Below are 13,623 nucleotides of genomic sequence, written 5' to 3' on the forward strand. Positions count from 1 at the left end.
TGCTGTCTGTACTAATGAATGCAAATGGTTTGGACTGCAATTTTTATATTTCCAGGTTGCACTATACCTTCAGTGACATTTGTGGTTCCACTGCTGAATCTGAATCATACACCTGTAGCATGCCTTTTCACAGATTAATTCTAATCAAAAACACATTGTCTGCCTGTACAAAAGTATCCATAGCTGCTTTTACAAACTGTGCTTGTAAGCCCAATTAAGATATGGTGTTTATATCAGTACATTATGGTGCGTTTTGCATTACATTACCCTTTTCATATCTTTGACTGTAGAGATTTGTGTGTAAGTCTAGATGACATGGATGATGTGGGCTGATTTTTCAATGTGTGGAATGACAGGTGTACAATGACATACCAATTCAACACCTCCTAAAAAAGTGTTTTTCTATTTTCAGAATAAAAACCACACTTTAATACATATTGCTGTAGTTTTAATCTTCCACAGGTAAATGTTTTTTGGTTTTTTTGGGGGGGGGGGGCAAGGCCTTAATTGTATTATTTTTTATTATGTGATTAAACTCTGTATCCAGAGTATGCAAAAGAAATGTGACATTAACTTTTGGAACCCTTCTTGTTTATTATAGTGTCCCTAAAGGATCTTCTATTGTGTTACGGTTGTGTTTGTTGGTTATCATATGAAGTGTATAGGATATGTTCACATACAGGTTCTACAGACTGTCAAGTGAACCATTTTTGTCTCCAAAAGCATATTAGGTGTATTTATATATATCATTATAGTATAATATCATATATATATATATATATATATATATATATATAGATATATATATATATATATATATATCAAACGTCAGCATCAAGGGCTTTTAAAACTACCAACTTTTGCTCAGTTAATTTAAACAGCAGCAGTAAAAGAAGCATTATTTTAATTATTACAGGATCTTGTTCAATTAATGCATACAATATTAAAGAACTTTATTTCTTTGGTGACTTGTAAAATGAAAATGATCTGTATAATAATTTTAAACCAAAAATATTTATGTAAATAGTATGCTTTTGTGTTAAAACAATAGTTTGTATTTGGACCTGCTTTAGTTGCGTTTTTTAAAATTTATTAGCAGTGGAGTTGAAAGGAATGAAAAAAAGAGTGAAATCTGTTTTGTTCATTCTATGCCCTGTTGGTACTCGACTGATTTGATATTACTGAATGTGGCAGGCCTGCTTTATTTAACTGATGTTTCTTAGAAGCCTTTTCAAAGACACTTTAGCATCCTAATAATGAAAAGTCATGTCACTATGCTATTAAACCATCCCCTTCAAACGGATTAATATAGGTTCTGATTGTATGTTTTGCACATTCCAGAAAACATTAACATTTAACTTCGGGCAGGGGAACATAACTGCAAGGGACCAATCTGATTAAACTTCCAAGCCTACATGACAAACAAATAACCCAAAACAATCTCAAACTATGGAAACACTGGTGTTTACAAGCATTATCCCTTACAGTACTTTGTTAGGTAAGTTAAAGAACCTTTAGTCAAACAGCCTACAGACTTGAAGTGGGTATTTTTTCAATAGTGACTCATGGCAAAATTAAGAGCATTGCAATGGTAACACACTATGATGCAAAAAGTTAAATTTTTGATTGACTGTGTGTGCAGTACAGTACATAAGACCTAAACTGACTTGCCTGTAAATGTTTCTGGTTTTCAAAAGGCACAGTAGTTTGTGCCCTGGCTGTTACATCTGTACTCCAGGCTGAAAATCAAATATCACTTTGTAGGCAAACATCCTAGAATGTTGTTGAAGCTGACACCCTGGGATCCTTGAAGAAGCTGCTTGATGAGATTCTGGGATCAATAAGCTACTAACAAACAGACGAGCAAGATGGGCCGAATGGCCTCCTCTTGTTTGTAAACTTTCTTATATTTTTATGTTCTTAAGTAGAAATAAAGGGTGCACTATGTGTTGTCAGAAGTAGTTGGTAACTAATAAAGGATGGCAAATGCTACCCAGAAATGAATATGAAAGGCAGACCCTGATTATCGCCTGGACAAACAAGGCACGTGCCTCAATTTGAGAAGGATTTTGAAATTAGTGCTTCATTTTTTAAAAAAAAACTGATAGAAAATCGTGTTCTTTTATACTTAAATTATGCCCACAGGGATACTTTTTTTTTTCTGTCAGTTTCCAATTTTATCAGTGATCCTTGTCTGTATAGGAAAATTAACACCCTCAACCAAAAAGACCTAAAGCAGGTCTTAAAACAACCAGTACATTAGACATGGGGAACCTATCCTGTCCTTATCCCAGCCCTTGAATATGCTTTGAATCCATCTATCATCTCACTCACATACTCTGACTCGTTTGTGATTAATGGAAAAAGCATATGTTGGAATTTATCCTGAGCAATGAACACAGCTGGCTCAGGGGAGTACAATTTCTAGCTAGAGTAATAGAACACAAATCCAATCTGCATATAACAAATCAAAAGCTATGAGGCTTTACTTCTGAGCACCAAATACCTGTGTAACAGAGCAGCAGAAACAATTTCTCATGCAATTGCTGAATAGGGCTGTACTAGATTTCAGTTTCATTAGTTTGCAATTAACTTATTTATTTATTTATTTATTTTTTACAGGCATGTATAATGTTATGTTGGTTAGGTTTTTTTTTTTGTTTGTTTGTTTTTATCATCTAGTTTTATCTTAACCCATAAAAAACATCATTGATGGAGATATAGGGGTTGATGTAAGTATAGGCACACTGCAAATTGCATTTGCGGTCAGGCAATTATTTTGCACTGCGCCCTATGTAAACTTAAGAGCAATGCAAATTACTCAACAAGCACAAATAATGATCTGCAATTATGAGTGTCTCAATGAGCGCAATGGTCTATTTAGCGGCTGCGCTCGCAGCCTAGAGGTGACGAAGTTAGGAGTACAGAGAGCAGTAGGCGCTGTATGTGTACATTTGTGGAGCACGAAAATACAAACCAAAAAAAAATATGTCAGAGGAAGGGCAGCAAAGTCCCTTGGCGCACGGAAAAGAAAAGTTTTCTGAGAAACAGCTCTTAAGAAACAATCCATAAGACTGAGGTCACTGACTCTGCATGAAACAGAGTTGTTTGGAAAAGTTACGCTGGTATCCTTAGGAAATGATATGTATTAGTCTGCCCTTTCAGCATGACATCCACTGGAAAAGGAGGATTGGGCTATCCCTCCTGACATTCCAAGTGTGGTCTGAAAGGAGGTGAAGTAGAGCATAGAACACAACAGTTTCACATGTGCCGGGATAGCGATCCCTAGACTGACGCTGCGGTCTAGCTCAACCTTGAATTCAAGGTTCCCAATTCCATGATTTTTTCTTCATTTGAATGCATTTTAATACAATTTTAATGGATTAATGATGGCAAAGTGCAAATTTGATAGTGGTGCAGAGCACCATGTGAACACCATTCTGTACATACGCCGCATTGTTAGCGACCTTTAAAATCTGACTTTACGGCCGCTAAACATGAGTTACGACAGCTTTATGGGGGTTTTGCAGCCACAAATCACTTTGAACGTATCCTTACATCTACCCCATAGTGTGTTGTGTTGTACTATAATATTTACTCCTGTAAAACTCTGTCTTGTCATGTGCATTTTAGGGGAGAAAGAGGACTGAAGTGTCAGCTGAATGGAATAAAAATGCAGGCAAGAAGGTGGGCTTCTACTAGAATGTGATTTATGTTGAATCAAGTGCTTTTGATGACATCTGATGCATTTCCACAATGTCAATTACAGGACATATTGAATGAGAACTAAATAAAGTAGAAATTATACTTGTGTCATGTCAGTAACAATATGCATTGCAATGAATCACCAATGTTTGACTTTTCAATCATGTTTAGTGTGGGGGGGGGGGGGGGGGGGGGCATCTGCATTATTTTGCCTGTAGGCTTTCATATTTTAATTAAACAAACTTGTTAAAGGGGACCTGAATGAATTGAGATGCAAGTAAAAAATGAAAAAAAAAACTAAAAAATGGACAAAAATGAACGCAGAATAACAGTCAAAAAACTGATGTACTGATTTGTCCAAAAAAAAATTGAAAAATTGTTTTTTCATCCCAACTTATTGCTTTTAATATGAGAAAAGTGTAAGGCTTTATTTTGAAGTGCAAAAGCAAAAGCAAATGTCAAAGAGTCAAGGAAGGTACTTTTAACAGTATAACGCGAGCAAGAAAATGCACAGAACAATGATGAAACTACTCCAAATCCTTATAAATGTTATACAGTTATCTTTAAAATAGAGCCCTTCATTAGTTTGTCAGGTAACTGAGCCTTAGAACAGTGTGATCCAATTCATGACCTACTGCATCTCCTGTTCATGTGCATTGCAGTGTATTGTAATGTATGGCTTAGATCCCAGACCAACTGGTTCAGATAGTCTAGCCCCTGTATACTAGGCAATCAGGAAAACATTTTCACAATGTTTGTCTTGGGATGTATTTGATGCCTACTGTATATGGTAATATAGCTTTAGGTAATAAAAATGTAAATTTTCATGTAGTGTTCAAAAGAGAATCCGCTAACAAAGAATTATGGTATTAGCTTTGCAGGCCACAAATATGAAATGCTTTTGATGCATCTTGCCTGTGGTAGGCTTTATAGCTAATGAAATAATTACATGTTGCGCGCTTCCATTTTCATGTAGGTCTCATGTGCAGTTTTGATATTTATTAGTTATGGCAAACATGTATTTTTTTTTTTTTTTTTTTTAAGATTTGAAAATAGTATTGCATGAGGTATTCTATCAAATTTGTTCTCCCTGCGAATTTCACCTCAGCAATGGCTTCTGGGTAAAATACATATAGGATGCAAAGCATTATGCGAAGCAGCTGGTTACTTCATAAGGGACCATTGTTCAAGTTTTTTGTAGAGAAGTTTATTGAAAGCTGTTGTGTTGGAAGTTACATTTGAAACCCCTGCCCCAGACAGAAGCAAACCTAATGCATTTTTAGATATCTTTAAATCGTTTTTGAATCAATTTAAATACTTTTCAGATATCTCTAAATCATTTAGATATATCTCTAAATAACATGCTGTTCATTTAAAGATATCTCTAAATCATTTGTAGATATCTTCAAATAACTTCCTGTTCCTTTAGAGATATCTCTAAATAGACCGGAAGTCCATTTAAAGCATAGAGCATTTTCACAGAAAGTAACCCTCATAGATTAGAATTAAGAGGTGGGATTTATTGGAAGTGTAGGGAGGATATTAAGAATTCATTTGTGAGACTGCACTGAAATTTTAAGTAACCCTCACAGATTAGAATTAAGAGGTGGGATTTATTGGAAGTGTAGGGAGGATATTAAGAATTCATTTGTGAGACTGCACTGAAATTTTAATTAAAAAAAAGCACATTGCCGTTTTTAAAATGGTAAAAGTCGACAAAGATCACCCATAATTATTTCAACAGTGGCACAGAGACCAGGACCAAAGGCCAAAGTTAGAAATTTAAAACAGTAGTTAAAATTTCTTATCTAGTGTCCAATTATTATTTTTCCCCACATTTTCCCCACATGCCCAATCGCCTTCCCCCTCACTGGATCAATTCACCGTATTGCTCAAGAGACCCGAAGATTCAGTGGGCGGCCTTTAACCCCGACTAAACCAGCTTCCTTTTTCACCCATGAACTCAAGAGTGGATGTCACGAGATACTGACCTGCAGGTGTCTGCCTTTGAGCTCACTGTGGCCTTGGCCAGCAGGGTTCACTGTAGCTTGATTAGGATAAATGGTCCCTGACGGGTTTGCCTCCCTATCTCACAGGAGTGACAGAGCCAATGCAATGCTCCCTTCAGAGTCCCCAGAGCTTCTACCAGCTGGGCCACGTTTTCACTGCACCAATGGAATGGGTTACAAAGACACGCTGATGCTACAGAGTCATTGGATCCTTTAAGAGATGATTAGATGAAGAGATGATCAATCGGCTATTAGGAACCAAGCACTTCTCTTACCTTCTCATCTTCTCATTCTGCTTGTTAACAGTTGTCACTGTGGTTTTGAAAGGGACCTGAGTGGAGGGAAAATGTCCTGTATAGACTCAACCTCAGTACTAATTTACTTGATCGATTCAGTGATGAGATTCTCCAGTTTTTTTTCTTTTTTGGGGGCAAATTTCCATTATTTTCTGGCAGTCTGCTAAATGTAATTTTTATGTTTTTTTTTTTTTATTTTATTTTATTATTATTGGGGGGGGGGGGGGGGGGGTTGGCCCAATGTGTTACACGTGTGGTTTAGTTACACTGACTTAATTCGAATTATCATGGTACATCGAAGTTGTCGAATTTAATAATCGAGTTGTTCGACCCTAGTCCTTGGAGAGAACATTACCGTAGTAGGTGTTTTAAGAACTTTTTATTGTTGCTAAACAGTCATCGGAGACGGGACAGTGTCAAATAGATATAATATATATATATATATATATATATATATATATATATATATATATATATATATATATATATATATATATATTTTCGATGTGGAAAATGCATCCACTGTTCTAACACACATGATACAAAACATTTTAACCATCCACTGTCTAAACAAAAATGTAGTATTGACAGTTTCATCAATTGTAATACTACACATGTAGTTTACTTACTTAAATGTCCATGTGGCCATGTTGGACAAACTAAAAGGCAACTAAAAATACGTATAGCAGAAGATAAGGCAGCTATAAGTAACTACAACATGGACTATGCGATTGCAAGACATTATATAAAATGTAATCATGCTTCTGTTTCTAGCCTTAGATATATTGGAATTGAAAAAGTATGCCCTTTGGGGAGAGGTGGCAATATTGTTAAGAAATTATTACAAAGAGAAGCCTATTGGATCTGTACATTGAAATCAATGGAACCTTATGGTTTCAACAAGACACTTGAACTCAGCTCTTTTCTGTAAATTGGCCTGATAAAATGTTATTTTTAGTATGTATAATAATTGCAAAATTATTGTAATAATTTGTGCTGTTAATGCTCTTGTATTGTTACTTTTCACTAGTTGAATTTTAAATATAGACTTATTACTCTTCTTACTCTGAGTCCTCTTTGAGAATGTATTGATAAAAGAATAGGAGCACACTAAAAGAGCAATGTTCTTGTATTGACGGCATGCTACAGGCTCAAGTAAATATACAGAATGTCGTAAAAAGTCAAGCACTCACCAGGTATCTTCTGTTAAGCTTATATATTTATTATTATAACATCATTATGAAAAAACAATGAAACAAATTCATTCCGACAGAGTTGCCAACATGGGTCTTGAATCGAGGCACACCTCCTACCTACCTGGGTGGGTGCTAGCTGGCTCTTTGCATGGTTTGGCTTTAACCCTAACCGATGTAGATGGTTGGTGACGAGCTCTGTGTGTCTGTACGCCCTTGCTGGAGACTGCGCAAATGAGCCAGTCATCCAGATAATTGAGGACTCTGATGCCTGAGTCTCAACGGGGCTAGTATAGTCTCCATGCATTTTGTAAAAACGTGTGGGGCTAGGGAGAGGCTAAATGGTAGAACACAGAACCGGTACACTATTCCTTGAAAGGCAAACCTCAGGTATTTCCTATGCGCAGTTTTTACTGTGATATCGAAATAGACGTCCTTCAGGCCCACAGTGGTGAACCAGTGGCCTAGCCTGATGGACTGCAACAGCCTTTGTGAAGTCAGCATCTTGAACCGTCTTCGACTCAGATACAGGTTCACACCTGCCTGAGATCGAGGCCACCATCCTGTTTTGGCACCAGAAAATCCCTGGAGTAGAACCCGTCATTCTTGCTGGGTTACAGGTTGCTAGTTACTGTTATGTAAAGAGTAGCAGGGATGCCCATCTGCACAAGCCACTGGCTAATTTCTTAGTCAATACAAACACAAGACTAGAAATAGCCTGCTTGCAAACAAGCCATTGTAATAAATAGTGGAGCTGGATAGCTGCACTAAAACAGAAACAAGCTGCTCCAAGTTGGAACGCCCATAGTAGCTGCTCGGGTTTCAGTACTTACCTTCCTGAAAGAAAGAAACACAGTATATATATATATATATATATAGGCTGGTTGGGACTATATACAAGGCTGTGTTGGGACTTAATCAGCACTAGCTGAAAACACGGAATATACAGAAAAGACACAGAGCATATACAGAAAAACATGCTAGAAATAATACAAATAGTTATGTGGCAGAGCACAGCTCTGCTCTTTAGAAATTGGCAGGGATGGGGTTAAATTCCCCTACCTGCCTTGGTTCATTGTGTTCAGGTGGCTGGGGTTGATTAGATGATTAGTTTAATTAACGATCAATCAGCGCCCAGCCACCTGACATAAAAGAAGGCCTCTGCTTCTCATTTGGAAGGAGGGAGCTGAGGAAGCAGGTTGTTTTTTTTTGATTGTTTGGAAAGTTTGAATCCAGTGAAGGCATTGCCCAGCCTGGAAATTGTTATTTTTGTAAGTTTTGCTTTATGTCTTTCTTTTTGTGTTTAAATCGCTTTGTTCTGGCCCTTGTGCCCTTTCATTTTTGTGTTTATTTATAATAAAATAGTTATTTTTTTGAACTACAGACTGTCTCTGGGCCTCTATCCACTCGCCAGCCTGCCACAAGTTATTATAGCGATTCCATAATAATTCAGCACTTTTTTAAAGCAATTGTTGAAAAAAAAAAAAAGAGCACAAAAATACACAGGAGGATTTACTTATCAACTCTCTGCTGATAGTCTGAAAAGGATAAATGCGATATTGTCAGGGTGTGTAGTGATTTTATGCTCTCAGGGGCAGGGATGCACTACGCCCCCCTACTCTAGATGAGTTTTCAGGTTTGGGTGTCTTAAAAGGGAAACACCCATTTTGTAATGCTTACTTCCCGAAATAAAAAGTACATCAAGTTTTCATTCCTTGCCATTGCCATTTCTTCACAGTAAATAGTGGCCAGCGACATGTTTTCATGAAGTAATAACATGAGGTTTACTTGTGCCTTTTTGTAGCTGAACAAACAATCGAAAACTGAAATTTAAATAAATTAAACACTTCAAATAAAACAAACGTGGAAATGGCATTGTAAAGTGAAGGGGGGGAAAAAAAAATCAGTTTTGGTTCTCATTTATTACATTCCACATAACAGAAAGTCACAACAAAATATATATCATATATACAGTCTATATAAAAATCACTACACTTGGGCACTGTTTAAGAGAGAGGTATTTCAGAATTACATGTTTGCCTTTTTTCTGCCCCATGAAATTCTGGCTCGCTCTAAAGCAGCACAATGCATTTTTGTCCCGGATGGCTTTCCATAGAGATCACTATGTGTGTGTGTGTGTGTGTGTGTGCGCGCCCATAACTGGAGTTGCTGTGTTGATTCTGTGTTACATATAGATAGATAGAGAGATAACGGAGAAGAAAAGTTATTGATAAACTGAAAACTCTCAATTTTAAAAACTGTATTTCAAAAACGATATTATTATATATTAATCTCACATATAAGAACATAAGAAAGTCAGGAGACCATTCGGCCCATCTTGCTCATTTGGTTGTTAGTAGCTTATTTATCCCAGAATCTCATCAAGCAGCTTCTTCAAGGATCCCAGGGTCTCAGCTTCAACAACATTACTGGGGAGTTAGTTCCAGGTTCCCACAATTCTGTGTATAAAAGTGCCCCACATTGGTTACCTCGCTCCATTTTGAGGTTTCTCCTCTAATCAGTATTTTCTGTTTTCTACATGTTAACCACCCCATAATCCATGTGCATGCATTTTCTTGAATCCCTACTGTGTTTAGTTTGAGAATTAGTCTTTTATGTGAGACTTTGTCAAAAGCTTTCTGGAAATCAAATAAACCATGTCATATGCTTTGCAATTATCCACTGTCGATGTTGCTTCCTCAAAAAAATCAAGCAGGTTAGTTAGACACGATCTCCCTGTCCTAAAACCATGCTGACTGTCTCCCAGGATACTGTTACCAAGTAGGTAATTTTCTGTTTTGGATCTTATTATAGTTTCCATAAGTTTACATATAATAGAAGTCAGGCTTATTGTTCTGTAGTTACCTGGTTCAGTTTTGTCTACTATTTTGTGGATCAGTAGTATGTTTACAATTCTCCAGTTTGTCGGTACAACCCATCTCAAGAGACTGTTGCATGATCTTGGTTAGCGGTTTGTAAATAACTTCTTTCTTCTTTGAGTACTATTGGGAGAATCTCATCTGGCCCAGGGGATTTGTTTATTTTAAGAGCTCCTAGTCCCTTTAACACTTCCGCCTCTGTTATGCTAAAGTTACTTAATACTGGATAGGAACAGGTCGACCTGTGGGGCATGCAAAAACTTGTGAAAATTAGTCATTTAATATATTTGCAATTTTTTTCTCTTAATCTACGATTTTGCCATTTGTATCTCTTAGACCAGGGGTGTCCACTCCTGGTCCTGGAGGGCCAGTGTCCTCCTGGTTTTTGTTCTAACTGTACCTTAAATTAATTAATTGGGACAATCAAGCTTCTAATAAGCACTTAATTGGTCCAATTAAGTCATTTAGGGTACAGCTGGAACAAAAACCAGGAGGGACACCCCCCCCCCCCCCCCCCCCCCCCCCCCCCCCCCCCCCCCCGGTCAGGATTGGACACCCCTGTCTTAGACATTTTACTTCCTCCTTGAATATTCCTTTTACTGTTACAAAATATTTTTAGAATTGGTTTTAGCCCCCTTGGCAATGTTTCTCTCTCTCTCTCTCTCTCTCTCTCTCTCTCTCTCTCTCTCTCTCTCTCTCTCTCTCTCTCTCTCTACTGGCCTTTCTAACTTCCTTTTTGACTTGCGTTTGCAGTTCCAAGTACTATTTCTGTGTACTTTGTTCTTGGTCCCTTGTAATTGCTCTGTAAAGTGCCTTTTTTCTCTGAATATTTTTTTTTAATTGATCTATTAGACCTTTTGTTTTAGATTTTGACTTGTCTACTTTTGGGATGTAATTGTTTTGCACCTCTAATACTACTTTTTCTGTGGATATTTTCTCTATTTTACTCCAATCTACTTCTATTAGTCTCTGATTCATACCTTCATAGTTTGCCTTTTTATAACCGTAAACCTTATCTTTAGTTGTTACTTTTGGGGTTTTTAAAAAGCACTTCAAATGAGACCATGTTGTTTTCTGAGTTTGCCAATGGTTCTCTGACCTCTGTTTTAGTTATTCTGTTTTCGTTATTTGAAAAGATTAAATCAAGGCATGTCTCTCCTCTAGTCGGTGCCTTGACAAATTGTGTTAGGAAGGAGTCATTTGTCATTTCTACCATTTCAATTTTTTTAATCGTGCTCCCCAGGGGGGGTTTCCCATTTTATATGGGGGAAGTTGAAATACCCCATTAATATGGCTTCTCCTTTGCTGCATGCATTTCTAATGTCATTGTATAATATTGTATTTTGCTCTGTATCTGAATTTGGTGGTCTATAGCGTGCCCTTATTATTAACCCTTAGCCATCCAAGAGAAAAACATTTTGCTTAGTGCTCCAAAACAGAGTTAGCTTTTGTTTTGTTTTGTTTCTGTAAATAATAAAAACGGCACCCAAGTGCCTAAAAACTTCAACTTTTGTGTCTGAGTCTCAATTAAAAGGGGCTACAAACCTAAAAATAAGGAGCATTTCTCATATATGGTGGCAGTGGTACCAAGCCCTATGGACCCAGCACAGATCTGAAAATAAAAATATGGAAATAGAAGACCTGATCAAGGTGTTGGAGCAGTCGACTGCTGCACAGTGAGAAACAACCCGCTTGCTGACGGAAAGCCACCAGCAATGGAGGCAAGAGATGGGATTGCCCACATGGGAACTGGGGTTGCCCGAACTGGAGGTGTCAGAGCTGCAGTTGGTGTTGGCGAGAGTAATGTGGCCTGCACCCCAAAAAGAGTTGCCGGCAGTCAAACAAGAATCGTCTGCGAGGGAGCAGCAGTTGCTGCCATTGACTACAGAGAAGGGGGAGGTGGGGACACCCTGCCAAAATGCCCGGACCTCCCTGTGCTGGACCTAGTGCCTAGGTAGGTGCATCACCATGTACAGTCAGTAGCCTGGTCTCCTACTCTGCACCCCTTGAAACTGCATACGTTACGGCGCAGTTGGCTGACGTCACTGGTGCTTCCCCTGCCTCCTACCACGTTCCCCCTGGAGGATCAGATGTCGCTTTTCTAGATCCTAGGCTCTCACCTCTGCCTGCTGCTGCACCCAGTAGGTTACCAGTCTGCGCATGGTCACACCGTTTGGGTCTCCTGTCGCAGGTTCGCAGTTAACCTCTTTCGTCCCCCTGTTCCGCGGGCTGAACATGGTACTGAAATTACACATTTTATTTAAAAAATCATCTGTAAAGCAAAACAGCAAAAGAAAACTGACTCAATATCAAAAACGTTGTTATCCTACCACCAAACAGCGAAGGAATTTTTCGAATTCGCCATTTCACCGCTTAGATATTCCCTTCGCAATGTGTCTAGTACCTCACGGTTCAAAAACAACTCCGATCGACTAGCTGTGTGTTTTGCTGTTCTGGCTTTACATGTATCTGTTGATGGTGAAATCTCCCTGATCATGTTGTAGGGGAGGTCACAAGCTGTACAATCATACTTTGACTTTGTTTGTAGCCTAATCCATTGAAGAATAATCAATGTGCGTATGTAAACAAGACACATATTTGCAAGCGAGAGCGCAGCGTTACACAGGTAGGATCAAGGTTTCTTACCGTTTTCTGATCATTTTTCAATTTGTAAAATGTATAAAATCGAATGAAATGGCGAGCAGTGTTCCAAAGCATCCCAAAAGAAGTTGATTCAGTCTTTTTGAAGTTTTGGAGGAGATGGATAATAGTGACGGTGAAAATGATCAACTTTCTGGGTTGAAGAGCACTGATTCAGCGTCTGTGAAGCAGCATTTGAAGTTGGATTGGAGCCTCTTCAGGATTTGTAAGTATAATGTATCCACACTACTACTACTATTATTATTATTATTATTATTATTATTATTATGATGCGTAGTTTTCAATATGCATTTTTACTGTAAATGTTATTAGAAAATGCAACCATTTGACTCTCAAGGGGCAGAGAAATAACATTTTTTTAACAATTTTTATTGCATAGTAAAGAGCAACACCATGTCTCATCTGTGCTGTGCTGCTGTATACGGTTCCTGATCTTTACGATGCAATACAAGTTGCAAGAAGTAATTGTTGCTTCCTGGCTGTCTTTATTATTTAATCATTGATGTTCATTGATTTAGATTATTGCATGGGAGTGTTTAGCAAACTTTTTTACATTTCCATGATTACAAGGAGTGATGTTACTCACCTAGAGACAGTGTAGGTTTTTTAGCCTTTCAAGATAAGCTGTCTGCCTGCTCCAGCAGTCACTCACTCAGTTCCTTTGTTTGCCACATGTCAATCAAAGTAAAGATGAAAGGAACTGAGGTGTTTTCAGTCTGGCAGCCTGATTTAGAGCAGCAAAAGTGTCTGCAATCTTCTTCTTCTTATTATTATTTTGATTATAGACATTTAGCAGACACCTTTATCTAAAAATTAACATATATTCACCTGTCAGCAGTGCTTGAATAAGTGTAACCACTTTATTTTTAAAAAAGAAAAA

The sequence above is a fragment of the Polyodon spathula genome, chromosome 4, assembly GCF_017654505.1.
Source record: "Polyodon spathula isolate WHYD16114869_AA chromosome 4, ASM1765450v1, whole genome shotgun sequence".
NCBI classification, from domain to species: Eukaryota; Metazoa; Chordata; class Actinopteri; order Acipenseriformes; family Polyodontidae; genus Polyodon; species Polyodon spathula.